The sequence below is a fragment of the Macrobrachium rosenbergii genome, chromosome 1 (assembly GCF_040412425.1).
Source record: "Macrobrachium rosenbergii isolate ZJJX-2024 chromosome 1, ASM4041242v1, whole genome shotgun sequence".
NCBI classification, from domain to species: Eukaryota; Metazoa; Arthropoda; class Malacostraca; order Decapoda; family Palaemonidae; genus Macrobrachium; species Macrobrachium rosenbergii.
In genome coordinates this window covers 45,216,589-45,231,857 of record NC_089741.1, presented here as the reverse complement: position 1 = coordinate 45,231,857, position 15,269 = coordinate 45,216,589, and the positions used below count along the sequence as shown (strand labels likewise).

The window sequence follows — 15,269 nt, the reverse complement described above, 5'->3', positions numbered from 1 at the left end:
AGCTCCACCTACATGGGATATTTGGGGAAAGTGAGGCAAACCTTCCCTTTCTCTTGGTCTTGGGTGCTAATATCAATTAGTGAATATGCCATCGCCAAGTGGGCAGAGCCACAGTGAAGAGACGTTTTCCCCATATGTAAACTTCTCTTCACTGTGGTGGAGCCTTATGACGTCATAGGTTAACGTCATTATTGTGTTCAAAACCCTTACCTGCGATTTTGATGGCTCTGGCATAGGAAACCCCTTTTACTCTGGTAAGTACCAGAACTATTGAACTTAGGTAGTAAATAACACCCTGCAATAATTAGGTAGGGTTATAAAATATACACTTGCCAACTTTCACCTTTATCCGATGCTTTGATAAAAGGTGTTGCCGAAAAACCGTGTTTCATCGGCTCTGAATCCCTTTAGTAGAGGTACAGTGTACCAGGAGGTTTGGCTGTTTAACAAGGGGACGAGTCGTTTTAATCATTAATGATTCCAAAATGGCAATTCATGGCTGCTAGAGCTCGCCTAAAACAGAAAAATCCTTATTTTCAATTGAAGTTTTTACATATTCTAGAGTGATTTCTGATATTCGAAAGCTCTGGGTTTGTAATTTTACTGCCTGTCCTATAGCTTACTCCACGATGAGAGTCTATGCGTACCTTCAAGCCTCTGGTGGATCAATATAAGTTCTAAATTACATTTTAGGACACGTATAACTATACACACACGGAGGACATATAAGGGCATAAACGATCTTTGTACTTAAATAAAAGACCCGATGGTGAGAGGATTAACAGGGTATCAGGTGGACCTTAATGGCTCCAAACTTACTTTGGATCTGTTGTGAAAGTTTTTCTAAAGTATTATCAAATAAAATGGAAATTTAGCATAAAATTCAATTTAGGAACACTGGTAAATTGTAGGTTTGAGGGAGAAGTGTTCTAAATTGGTTTTTATGCTAAATTTCCATTTTTATTTGATAATACTTTTAGAAAAACTTTTCACAACAGATCCAAAGTGGTTTGGAACAGAAGGTCCACCTTGATACCTGTTAATCCTCCTCACCATCGGGTCTTTATTTACACAAAGATCGCTTATGCCCTGTCCCTCCGGGTGTATAGTTATACGTGTCCTAAATGGTAATTTAGGAACTTATATTGGATCCACCAGGAGTGCTTCGTGAGGTAAGACTCTCATCGGGAGTAAGTTATAGGACAGGCAGTAAAATTACAAAACCCAGAGTTTTCGAATATCAAAATCACTTAGAATATGTAAAACTCAATTGGAAAATAAGGATTTTTCTGTTTTAGGGCGAGCCTCCTGCAGCCATGAATTGGCCATTTGAATCATTAAATGATTAAAACGACTCGTCCCCTGTTAAACAGCCAAACTCTCTGCCGGCACACTGTACCTCTCCTAGTCTTTCGTTTTCTGTTTAGTTTTAACATTGCCACTGAATAGGTTGGTCCATATCTTCTTACTTTTTTATATATATTTTTTTTATATTGTATATTTTAGAGAGATTTTTGTTTTGTTTTTTACGTTGTCCTTTTTTTAATTGTCCCTTCTATTTTAATTTTTTTATTTTGCCAATCCATTGCTTAATTTTTAAATTTAAATTTGTACCCTTTTGTAATTTATGTTATTTATTTTATACAGCCCTCCCGAAAATGTAATGACCATTACGAAACGTCAGGAAAAATTGACCCTTTTTAGCAAGTCTTTATGTCCGCCTCCCCATTGATGTATACCTGGCTGTAATACCGCTGTTTGGATATATATATATATATATATATATATATATATATATATATATATATATATATATATATATATATATATATATATATATATATATTTATATAATATTTACATCTAACAGTTACCTCCCGTCCAAAACCTTTCATGGACGTGCTTCCCCTGACAATTACCCTTTGGTCCGCGTTCATTTGCGAATGGAGGTATTCTCGTATTCATTGTGATTGCTGTGTTCATGACCCATTTTAAAAGTTGGATATTTTCTGAAGTTTTTTATACGTGTATTTATATATTTATTAATTTTTATTTATTTATTCATTTTTATTTATTCATTTTTATTTATTTTTTGCTCTCAACGTTTTCAAGGCTACTGCTTAGGTTGTAGTTTTTGGTTAGTGTTAGGTTAGGCTGGCCTTATGCCAGCAAGGCCCTTTTATTTTCGCCGGCTCGTAAGTGTGGTAAGGTGTTTCAGGGTATAAGAGACCTTGTGGGGACCCGTTGATCCATCTAACCAACTGAGAATGAGACTATATCAAAAGTTTGCCATTAACGATAGTATAAATCGTCGAGAAAAAACCAGTCTTAAGATTAATTTAACCAAAAGTAAATGATTGTGATGTTTTGGAACGAGTAATGGAAACTTGACGGACAAACAGAATGATGCTTATGTATAGCTAAGAAGGCTTAGATATGAAATAGAGAAGAGTTTTGACCCAATAAAAACTTTATTGTTAAGGAAATAAGGAAATGGACGAAGTATAAGCAATGGAGAATACGAAACGTTGACGTGGTGAATTATTAAGTCTAACAAGATTGTTGATTATGTTATCGTAAAAATGAAGAAATGACCATCAGCTATGAATAAGGAACGAAGACTAAATAAAGGATAACGAATGAAAAATAAAAATATTGAATTATTACCAAATGAATCATTCCAAATGAGAACTGAAAACATTGTATTTCTGTAAACGGCAAATCTTGTAGAAAAAAAGTAAAAAATAAAAGAAGAAACGTAGCATTTGGGGAATTTCGACAATTCTCCGGAAGCGTGTCATCATTAGTGGAGATGATATTGGCATACCGCTCTTTCTCTGGTACTTTTATTTTTTTTTTTTATTTTGCACGAGTTTCGTGCAATAACCCTGATGAGGAATGCAATTCCTCACACCGCGTCCCAGATGCTCCATCCTGTCTGATATCCTCCTTTCCACCCATCCTTTTTCAAGAAACTACGTAACAAGGCGGAGGTGGTGTGTGTATAGGGTGATAATTTGCTGAAATAGAGCTGTTTGTATAACGTGGGAATTACAGTAGTGCAATCCTACTCAGTAGCCCCATCCTAGGATGTTGATGAGGGAGGGGCGTTTATTCCATTAACCCCTCTAGTAGGGGGGGAATGCTAACAATGAACCTCACGTATTACACTGTAGGCATTGCTTAACATTATTTGCAGTGTCTCTTCGGCCCTAAGCTGCAACATCTTTTATTCCTTTTTACTGTACCTCCGTTCATACTCTCTATCTTCCATCTTACTTTTTATCCTCTCCTAACACTTGCAGCTGCAAGGTTTTCCTCCTGTTACACTCTTAAAACCTCCTTTACTCATCAATTTCCCTTTCAGCGCTGAATGACCTCATAGGCCTCAGCGCTGGGCCTTTGGCCCAATTTTTACATTCGAATTAAATTCCAATCCATGAACCCATGAAGTACTGTCAAAATCTGGATAATTATCCCATGCAATGCCTCGATGAATCTCGGTACCCACATCGTGTCCCACGCCATGGGTTGATGAGTAGCCTATACTTGATAGAATGGGATGGGGGAAGGGGTGGGGTGGTTGATAGTGACGATTACTTTGTAGTCAGGGTAAAACCTTAAGGAAGTTTTCGCAATATTTTGATTGACTGGTGTATTTCTCCAAGGGTTGCTTAGTCTTTTCGGTGATGGGATTTAAAATGCTAATATATATAGATATACACATACAATTTATGTATATATATACATATATATATACACATACATTATATAATATATATATATATATATATATATATATATATATATATATATATATATATATATATATATACACACACACATACGTACATACATACATAGTGTATGCATTTGTTTTATATACATACCGTGTTAAATGTTAGATGACTTTCCCCTCGTAGAAACGCTTATAGTCATCGAAACTTAACTGAAATTTCATCTCTGTTTGTAACTTTAGAAGTTGCCTAATTTTAGTGAACGTAAAATAAGGTATATAATCACCGAGAAACTTACCTACGCTAGAGCAGCAACTATTCTTCCGGTAGGGAGGTAGAGCCTCTGAAGTACCCTTATTCTTGGTAGAAGGGTCCGAAGTCTCCCTGGGTAAATAAAAATAATTATTAGGGAAATGGTAATTAATGTTATCCTTAATATTATCATTATAATCGTGTTGAGAAGTTTTCTTATAATTATCATCAGGAAGAAAGTGCACTTTTCAAGTTTTGTAATTCTAGCCGCGATAGTTTTATTTTCTATTTTTCACAAGAAAATTTGAGGAAGTCCTGAATGTGTCTTTTATTTTCTGGAATTCTCCTGGTCAGATATTGTTTTACTATTCTCTTATATCAACATCCTTTGACCTTACTTGAGAACTCCTTCAAGAAGAGATCAGAACCTATGATGCTTTCGCACTTATAGCTGCTTCAGTTCACAATCTTGAAGATAACCCCTTTTTGCTATGTCTTGTTCAATATTAAATTGACAAACCCAAATTTTTAAGGATGAGTTTTTTGTATAACAATTTCCAATCTTGCTAGAGTAAGAATTGTAATATATCGTTCCACTATGATGAAAAATGATAAGCGAATGATTGCACAAGAGAAGACAAGTGGTTTTCACTCATGTCTGGTAGTCATGTAAATTATTTAAACCTCTTTATCTCACTCTCATAGCACTTTAAAGTTATATTGTTAGATGTGCAAGATGCTTGCAGAATTTTGAACCTTAAGGATGTCATCAATCGCATTTTCGGAAACTAAATGAACGTAAGTTATCATTGTGCTTTTGTTTTCTCGGATTCCCATAATAAAGGAAGGGGAAAGTGCCTGTTGCTTTGAGGTAAGGCAATAACCTTTCATTTCTTCCGGTTTCATTTTTAGTTTTCTGTAAAAGAAAACTATTGAGACGGCTTTGTCTGTACGTCCGCACTTTTTCTGTCCGCTCTCAGATCTTAAAAACTACCGAGGCTAGAAGGCTGCAAATTAATGTGTTGATCATCCACCCTCCAATCATCAAACATACCAAATTGCAGCATTCTAGCTCAGTAGTTTTTATTTTATTTAAGGTTAAAGTTAGCCCATGATCTTGCGTCTGGCACCACTGTAGGTGCCAACAGCACAGGCCACCACTGGCAGTGGCTGAAAGTTTCATGGGCCGCGGCTGAGAGTTCCATGTGCCGTGACTGAGAGTTTCATACAGCAATATACGTTGTACAGAAAATTCGATTACGCCGAAGAAACTTCGGCTCATTTTTTACTTGTTCTTATTTGTTTTTCCTTCTGTCTGGGGCTTGGTAAGAGCATTACGACGGCCGTCCCGTGTACGAGTATGTAATTAAATAACTATATTGGTTGGTCTTATTCTTTAGTTTGGAACCGCAGGAAAGTGTATCGTGTGCGGGTAAGAAAATATTCACTCTCTTCGGGAACGCATCTTTATCAGTACAAATTAATCTTTGCTCCTAGTTGTCTTAGTAGTGAGGGCCAAGTCAGCAATGTACTGAGAAAATATTCTAAGGAATGGATTTCTGACAAATACAAAATAATTCATTTTCGTATGAATCTGACCAGGGAGATTATATTGGTAAATAAAATAGCAAGAACAATGGGGTATTAGCAGACATGATATTGAAGTGGTTTTAGAAATATGGAGAGATTTCCTAAAAGAGCAAAAATATGATATGATGAAACTTCGTTTTTCTCCAGAGACTTCCCTCGTTACTATTCACAATTAATTCACGCCCCGGTTAAAATTTATATGGAAAGAATTGAGATGTAAAACTTGTAAAAAAATCTGTAATCGTCTTATCGTGATCCGAAACCTCAAACTGAATATTGGAAAGAGAATCAGTGTATAATCCGTAGGGCATAATTCTTTGCACGTGGAGTTCATATCGTTGTATTGATGCCTGCATATTGGTTTAAATGTCTTTATTTGTATTTACTTTTTTGCGTTTTTATTTGTACAAAACTTAAAGTGAGCACATTATATGATGAAATGTATATTTATCCAGTAATGTCTCGGGTGAAAGCATTTAGCAAAACCCTAACATGATTGTGCCACATTTTCAAACTTCCGTTTTTAGGCGTTGTAACTTGTAAATTGTTCTCCTGATTTTATGTCTTGGTTGTTTTAACCAGATTTTCATTATATTGCGGTGTGGTCACTACTTGTTTTTACCTCTGCCAGCGGTGTAGGGAAGATAGAATGTTTTCACACAAGTCTGCCAGTGGCACAATCAAATATCTCGAGAGTGGAGGAATGGAGCTTGTGAAATTGTGACAAAAAGATTTATCTATTGACCTCTTCCAGCTGAGTAATTTTAGGTGGGCATGGGAACTTAATAGATTCGTGTGAAAAATCATAAATAACAAAGAACATTTGTATTTCCCTGCTGATCATGTGGGGTGATGGAGGTTGCTCTATTTTGGGTGAATTTGCTTCTTAGTAATAAATCTGGTCAATATAACATGTTTTGTTCATGTTGACTTTTATTCATTAAACGTGAACTTCGAATACTCTCATTATTCTCTCATGCCTCCGTGGTGAGTCTTCTTGTGTAGCAGTGCACAAGACAGTAAAATTGCTCCCACCCCCCCTTTTCATTTTTATTTTTTATTTTCTTAATTTTAGTTTTCTGTAAAAGAAAACTATTGTGCCGGCTTTGTCTGCCCGCCCACATTTATTCTGTCCGCACTTTTTCTGTCCGTCCTGAGATCTTAAAAACTACTGAGGCTAGATGGCTGCAAATTGGTATGTTTATCATCCACCCTCCAATTACCATACATACCAAATTGCAGCCCCTCAAGCATAGGTAGTTTTATTTTATTTAAGGTTAAAGTTAGCCATAATCGTGCTTCTGGCAGCGATATAGGATAGGCCACCACCGGGCAGTGGTTAAAGTTTCATGGACTGCGGCTCATAGAGCATTATACCGAGACAGCCAAAAGATGAATCTGTTTTCGGCAGCCTTGTTTATACGCTGTAGCGACTGCACAGAAAACTCAGTTGCGCCGAAGAAACTTCGGCGTATTTTTTCCTTTTTTTTTTTTTTTTTTTATTTTTACTCTTGGCCTGTTTGTGATATGGTCATTAGAGTGGGTCACCCACTGATCCTTACCTAGAAAGGTTCACGGGATTATGAGGCTCCATATCACACATCCCTTGTGGGGTTTCTGAGTATGTATTTTCAGTGAAATTAGTAGAGGGGATTAATTCATACATATACATATATATATATATATATATATATATATATATATATATATATATATATATATATATATATATATATATATATATATATATATACTGTATATATATATATATATATATATATATATATATATATATATATATATATATATATATATATATATATATATATTCAGGTCTTTAACTTTTACAAGAATTTTAACACCACGCATAGACACACACACACACACACACACTGGCACAAAACTTCCATTATAAATTATATAAGAAATATTCAGTTTTGATAAAGAATATATAATTTCACTATCACAACTCCACCCTCAAAAATTTAGAAAGAAAATAAGCTTAGTAATAAACAGCTTAGTTGAAATTGTATGGAAAATGTTGATGCCATAAAAAGCCGTCATTATGGCTCAGTCGAGACTGCTGTGACAGCAAGAACAATAAACACAGACATAAACTTCCGACCTGAATTACAGAGCTGAATGAATCGTGTTTATTGGTACCAAAAGCGAATCGACTCCGCCGGCTTCCCGATAAGTGGCTTTGAGAAGTAAATATCATTTCGTCTGACGTAAATCTCGTTTTATGGATAGTTACTATTATTTATTTGTTTCCGTTTAACACTGGGGAGGGCCGGAATGGTCGGAGCGGTTTAAAAATTTCGGAATGGTCCTGTAAAATACTATTTTAAATGTGTATGTATTTTTTTTATTACCTGAGAAGGGGGAGTTACTTCCTGTAAATGCGAGAAAGTTGAAATTCCAGGATTTACGAGAATTGCGAAATTTTCACATTTTAAGGAAGGAGTATAAAGAATTTTAGAAATACGGACTGTTGCGTTTTCAATTTTTACTCATTGCTTGGAAAATGTTTAAGATTCACTTTTATTATTTGACCTAGGAAGTGGCAGCGACATGCAGTAAATAGCTACACAGAGCCAAGGTCAAAGGTGGAAATAAATACAGGATTACAGAAAATGTCATTCCACGTCAGATATTAATGAACAATATTTTCAGTGTTATGAAATTTGGTAGGATACGTTATTTTACTGAGTAACTGCTCCTTTGCCCTCTCTCATATTAATTATGAAAGAATTTTTATTCATAAGTTGCTAGAATAAATTTTCTGTACTCTCTCCTTTACTACACTGGTTCTTCCCCAGCTGTCTCGTCTACATGATGAAAATATTATTTACAGTCTCTTCCGCTCATTTTTATCGAAATTGTTTACAGAAAGGTTTCCCCCTCCGGCCCTCTCCAGCCGCAAAATCTCCGCTCAGGATGCATTCGCTTCCATTGCCCAAATTTCCATTTATGGCCTTAAGAGCTTTTATGGTCCTTGAATTTTTTAGCTTGCTCCAGAGGCCTTCCTGATCATAGTTTACTGCTGCCTTTTACTTTACATGAATACTGCTTACAAGTTTTATTTTTGGGGGGGTTTGCTATTTCTGCGTTGGTATTTTATTGCAATATATATTTTCTCCTCGGGGTTTTCTCCTAATGCTTCCGGTTATATAATTTTAATTCTTTGTCCTCTGAGTAATTTTTCCTTTCGATGTACCACAGTAAGTAAATCTTGGTTTCGTTGTCGTAAATTGATTTAAACAGGATGTTTTAATGATTTCATTCTATTAGATTTTGAACCTAGAATGGTAATTTTAACATAACAACACTGTTCATTTATGTCGCAAGGGTTATTTGGCAGCTAAAGATGTCATGTGACCGTATTAGTATTAGTAGTAGTAAGGCTATGGAAATTAAGGGCGCAAGCATGAACTACAAACTTGGATAAACATAATATTCGGGTTATCGCTGCAGTACTGAGTCCATCAACTTTTGCCGGCATGATGTAATTGTTGCTTGATGTTTTCTAGCTTTTGTGCCAAGGAGATGGGCACGGGTCAACGCGTACCCAGGTCGACTCGTACTCAGTGGCACTATTATTTACCATGTCGTAAACTTTAGGGAACATGAGAATAGCAGTCGACCCCATTGGGGAAATACTCTTGTAGAGGCCAGAAAGTAAGCGCTAGTAACCATTGAGAGCTGGGTCGACTGGGTGGGTGGCAGCGGAATAGTATAACAGACCTTATTAATGGTAGTTTAGTGCATTCTCCACAGAGCCTTATACTCGTACTACTTTGTGATAACATGGTCAACAGTGCAATATGAGATGAAGGGTCTCTCTCTCTCTCTCTCTCTCTCTCTCTCTCTCTCTCTCTCTCTCTCTCTCTCTCTCTCTGACTTTTTCGTGTTTATGGTAATTAGAGGAAAAAAGTTAAATATTCTGAGTGGATGTATTCGTCTGAACAATTTTTTAAAAAGGATTGAGGATGAGATTAGGCTAACTGGGGACACTTTTATTTAGTCAGTTTTGGAGAAACGGCAACAAATATAACGAGTCTCAAGTTTATTTTGGTAATGTGATGATTGTTTCGTTTTATAAATTTTGAACAAATAACAAACAAAGAAAAACGCTGCAAACCACAATATCTGAAATTACTGTATGAGAAAAAGCCATATTTTTTGGTTTTTTAATACCGTGGTAGACTCGCTATTCTTTTATCGAAGACCCGCGGGAGTGACCAATTTATCGGTTGTTCAAAATAGTCAGGAAAAGTAAAACGTAAAATAGTGTTGTTGACAGTGACAGACACAGACACGGACGTGTGGTTAAATATATATATATATATATATATATATATATATATATATATATATATATATATATATATATATATATATATATATATATATATATATTTATATGTAAATGTGTATTTATATATATATTATATATATATATATATAATATATATTATACATATATTAATATATATATGTATTATGTATGTATGTGTGTATGTATAGTAAGTGTCTGTGTGTTATCCTCTGGACCTTGTGTGTATGTAAATCTTACTGTATAAACTGGGTGAGTGAAGACGAAAAATTTCCGTCCCAATACAACAATGGCACAAGAAAAGAACGTTACACTTACGCTAGTAACCTGTACCTCCTCTTTTCAAATAACAATGGTTTTGTGGTACATAAAATATTGTTTATACGAGAGAGGACGTCTAGATCACAAGTTATTAGGGAGTAAAGAACGCATTACGTTCCGGCAAATCTTCGAGAATTAAAGTAATGTTCATGCATACTCCAATACCCCTGGGTATTCCCCTTTCCCGTAAATATTGGTGACCGCGGCAGGAGTTCCCTTTTTAAACCATTTTTTCGCATGCTGCCCATTCGGAGTATTTTATTTATTTAATTTTTTTGTCAGAGACTCTGAGGTGCTGTGTTATCAATCTTCCTTTACTATTCACAGTCCGAAGAGGGGTAATGCCGTCAGTGCGCCTCACTCGGTGCGCTGTAGGGATTACTCAAGGCTCGTTGCAGCGTCTTTCGGCCAGTAGCTGCAACCCCTTTCATTCCTTTTGCTGTACCCCCATTCATATTCTCTTTCTTCCAAACTTGCTCTTCTCACCCTCTCTTAACAACTGTTTCTCCTTCTGTTACACCTTTCAAACTTCTCTACTCTCATGTTCCTCGTTGGGAGAGTCGGTAGAGTTGTGGGCTAGCACTCGCTAGGCCCTCGAGTTCCGGCCGGCCAATGAAGAATTAGAGGAATTTATTTCTGGTGATAGAAATTCATTTCTCGCTATAATGTGGTTCGGATTCCACAATAAGCTGTAGGTCCCGTTGCTAAGTCACCAGTTGGTTTTTAGCCACGTAAAATAAGTCTAATCCTTCGGGCCAGCCCTAGGAGAGCTGTTAATCAGCTCAGTGGTCTGGTTAAACTAAGGTATACTTAACTTCTCTATTCTCAATTTCCGTTTCAGTGCTGAATGACCTCATAGGTCCCAGCGCTTGGCCTCTGGCCTAAATTCGGTATTCCATTCTATCCTTCACTGTTCACAAATTCCCAGGTTGTTATTTAATGCTGGCATGCTAATTAAGAAGGTGATTGAGTTCGAATCGACTAATCGACAAGTCGACCAGGTAGTGAATACTGCAGATTACGTGGACGATAATTATTGTCGTAAACGTTCATGGAATTATGAATACTATGAGACCAGGTACTTGAGTTTTTTTTATGTACTGGTACATTAGTTCAAGGAATTCACATCCTGAACAGCTACAAAACGTCACAAAAATACCATTTAATTAGACTTTTATGGTCAAATTAATTTCCACACAGTTGGTTTCAGGGTTATGATAATGAAACTAATTAGGAATTTCTTTTCCCTTTATCTTCCGATAATGTGTAAATTATATGCAATGAAAGTCTGCCGACTGAATAATAAATAGAACTTCAAAAGTAATTTATCCCCTTACGGGGATAGCGCCGTTAGTGCACCTCATGCGGTGCACTGTAGGCATTACTTAAGGTTCTTTGCAGCGGGCCTTAGACCCCTAGCTGCAACCCCCTCGTTCCTTTTACCGTGCCTCCTTTCATATTCTCTTTCTTCCATCTTACTTTCCACCTCTCCTAACAATTGATTCATAATGCAACTGAGGGGTTTTCCTCCTGTTACACCTTTCAGACCTTCTACTGTCGATTTCCGTTTCATCTCTGAATGACCTCACAGGTCCCAGTAAATTCTATTCAATTCAATTAAAAAATAATTTATGATATGCATGAATTCAAATAAAGTAAAGATAAGCTTTTGTGGAACTTCTACTGATGCCATTGGAGGAAGTTCCTGCAGAAATAAAGATGGCAAAACAAGATTATCTTCCTGTTTTGGCCAAAAGCTTAATTACTGGTGCCGAAGGCAAAACGAATAACTTATTTTCATGACCTTAGCTGTTATCATTTTTAAATAGACTGTAATCACACCCGCGTTTATTCTTCAGGTTCAGTGGCCACAAATTATATTTTATGATAATCACACTAAAATAACTCAGTCAAATACGTGGAAACTAATCGTATTATATATTACCACTGTGTGTTACAAAATAGCAACCTTAGAAGGTATTCGAGACAGATATAGAAACTGTAAGTTACTTTTGAAGATTACATAACGAATATAAAAAGAATTATGAAAAAATGAGAAAAGAGAGAGAGAGAGAGAGAGAGAGAGAGAGAGAGAGAGAGAGAGAGAGAGAGAGAGAGAGAGAGAAATGAGGGACACTAATAGCATTAAGAAGGAAGAGCCCCGTAACGCAAAAATAAATGCTAAGAATAACCTTCCTTCCCTAGATAAGATATTCCTTGCGCTTTCACCATTAGGGATATTAAACGAAGGCAAACAGACAATGTCTGTCACTATGAACCAGACGTTAAGTCTTGCCTCATATAGCTTTTATCTCGCCACATAGCCAAACATCCAACACGCCGTAAGGAGAGTAAAACACAATAAAAACAATTCCGGCACCTATACGCCCAGTATTACGGAGCAAATAAAAGTTAAGCGCGCTTGGGCTGCCAGACGAGGGGGGAAAAAAGTTCGGGAGAATTCCTTTTTTTTTTTTTTTTTTTTTTTTTTTTTTGCCCCCTTGTAATCTTGTTACCTGGGATCTTTCTTTTTTTTTCTTTTTTGTCTAGTATTGAAGGAGAAGGTCGGAAGAGTCCGGTTGAATGGAACACGCTCTGACATCTCTCAGTGGCGCTACTGCTGCTGACTGGAATCTCTTTGATTATTCCTTTGGTGTCAGAACTTTGGGGCTTTCTATACCCTGTACTTTTATTTTTTTATTTATTTTGAGAAGGCAAGATTATATTATTTCATTAGAGAATGGGCGTTTAATTTTTTTCCAGTAAACGAATAAGGTAATATTTGTTAAACTGGAATTCTATTGTCGACAATGTCATCTTTAGGTCTCATAAACTTCTAGAGAAGAAAAGCTGACTCCTTTAATGTTTTTGAAGTTTTCATTGGCACCTGAAGCCCTGTTAAGCAAAACACTATAAGTCAAAGCAAAATCCTTCAGCCACACACACACACACACACACACACACACACTTACAAAGAGAGAGAGAGAGAGAGAGAGAGAGAGAGAGAGAGAGAGAGAGAGAGAGTTAAAAAAAATAGAGGATTTCGTGTAAGGCAGGTAGATTTGGCGGCCCCAGAATTAAAGCAACTTTTAAAATGGGTGAAAACGATGATTTAGGTTAGTCTTCTTAAAAGCTAGCTGGTATTATATAGTTGTGTGGTTACTAGTCGAAATCATTTAATAATTCTTGTGAATTTCCGAGGTAATGCTTTTAGCATTGTTAGGATCTTTTTCGATTTTAATTGCAGGTTCTGTTTAGACTAGCCTACCTTACAAAATGATGTTTTAATTTCTTCCTTCCCTTAACAGTTATATATATATATATATATATATATATATATTATATATATATATATATATATATATATATATATTGATATATACATTATATATATATATACATATGTATATGTATATATGCATGTATATATTATATATATAAATAAATTAATATATATATATATATATATATATATATATTGATATATACATTATATATATATATACATATGTATATATATATGTATATATTATATATATAAATAAATTAATATATATATATATATATATATATATATATATATATATATATATATATATATATATATAGTTTATGTGTGTCTATCTGCTTGTTATGAAAACAATATTCCGATAAAATAAGTTAAAAACTACCTCTCGCAGGTATGTCACATCCGTGGGTTCGTACCACAATTTCATTAAGTCTGTCTGACACATCGTTTGGGGAAGGATTGGAATAGATTACGGAAGGATTAAGTTGAATAACCTTTGTGTTCAAACGAGGTGTGATTTACATAATGCGTTCGGGGCCTGCAAGGAAATTCCTTGATAATGGGATAAAGATATTTCTTTTGACCTTTACATATCACTGTTTTCATTTCTTCAGAGAATATACTGGAGTGTACGTTACTCGATTTTACTGTTGGTTTTACTAGAATAGAATAAATCGTTTAGTATTTATATTTTTTCTCCTCTCTGCTACTAAATATCCAGAGTTTCTCCCAACATATTTCTGACTTTTATATGTTAGGAAAAATATATCATTTTAATTATTTAGAGTTCTTTTTCCTGGAATAAGTTAACAAATAACTTTTATTCCCAAGATATTCCTAGAGCATTGTGGAACTTTCCTTTTGAGTCCTTAATGAGATTTATTTGTATTTTGTTAAAAACATATTTCTTCACTCACGTGTATAAATAATAACATGGCCTTGGAATCTCTGCAGTTTATATATGTTTGTACTTTATTATCGTCAAACTTCCATGAGTTTGTTCATTTGTTTATTGGAATACACAAGGAAACACGCACGCATACATACACAAACATACTTAAATATGATGTATACAAGGAAGTGGATGGATAGACTGACTAGTTACTGTCCAGTGAATGTCAGGCTGCTGTTATTATTATTATTATTATTATTATTATTATTATTATTATTATTATTTATTATTATTACACCACCCAGTTGAGAGATCAAGGAACGGCTAACATCAACCAGTTACTTTTAGTAAATAAAAAGCTGCTCTTATTATTATTATTATTATTATTATTATTATTATTATTATTATTATTATTATTATTAGAACACCTAATTGAGGAGATCAAGAAAACGGCTAACATCAACCAGTTACTTTTCAGTAAATAAAAGCTGCTATTATTATTATTATTATTATTATTATTATTACTATTATTATTATTATTATTATTATTGTTATTATTATTATTATTATTATTATTATTATTATTATTATTATAATTATTATTATTATTAGAACACCTAATTGAGGAGATCAAGAAACGGCTAACATCAACCAGTTACTTTTTAGTAAATAAAAAGCTGCTATTATTATTATTATTATTATTATTATTATTATTATTATTATTATTATTAGAACACCTGATTGAGGCGATCAAGAAACGGCTAAGATCAACCAGTCACTTTTTAGTAAATAAAAACCTGCTATTATTATTATTATTATTATTATTATTATTATTATTATTATTATTAT

At 34.7% G+C, this 15,269-nt stretch overlaps 1 protein-coding gene and 1 long non-coding RNA gene across 2 annotated transcripts in view; one reads left to right on the top strand and one right to left on the bottom strand.

Annotated features, from left to right (window-relative positions):
• LOC136832083 (uncharacterized) overlaps positions 1-15,269 on the top strand; it is a 269,782-nt gene that overhangs the window by 11,279 nt on the left and 243,234 nt on the right. The window lies entirely within an intron of this gene.
• LOC136832051 (octopamine receptor beta-2R-like) overlaps positions 1-15,269 on the bottom strand; it is a 186,294-nt gene that overhangs the window by 57,816 nt on the left and 113,209 nt on the right. The window contains exon 3 of the mRNA XM_067092620.1: positions 4,036-4,121. The gene's annotated coding sequence lies outside the window, so the exon portion shown is untranslated. The remainder of the gene's footprint in view (positions 1-4,035; positions 4,122-15,269) is intronic.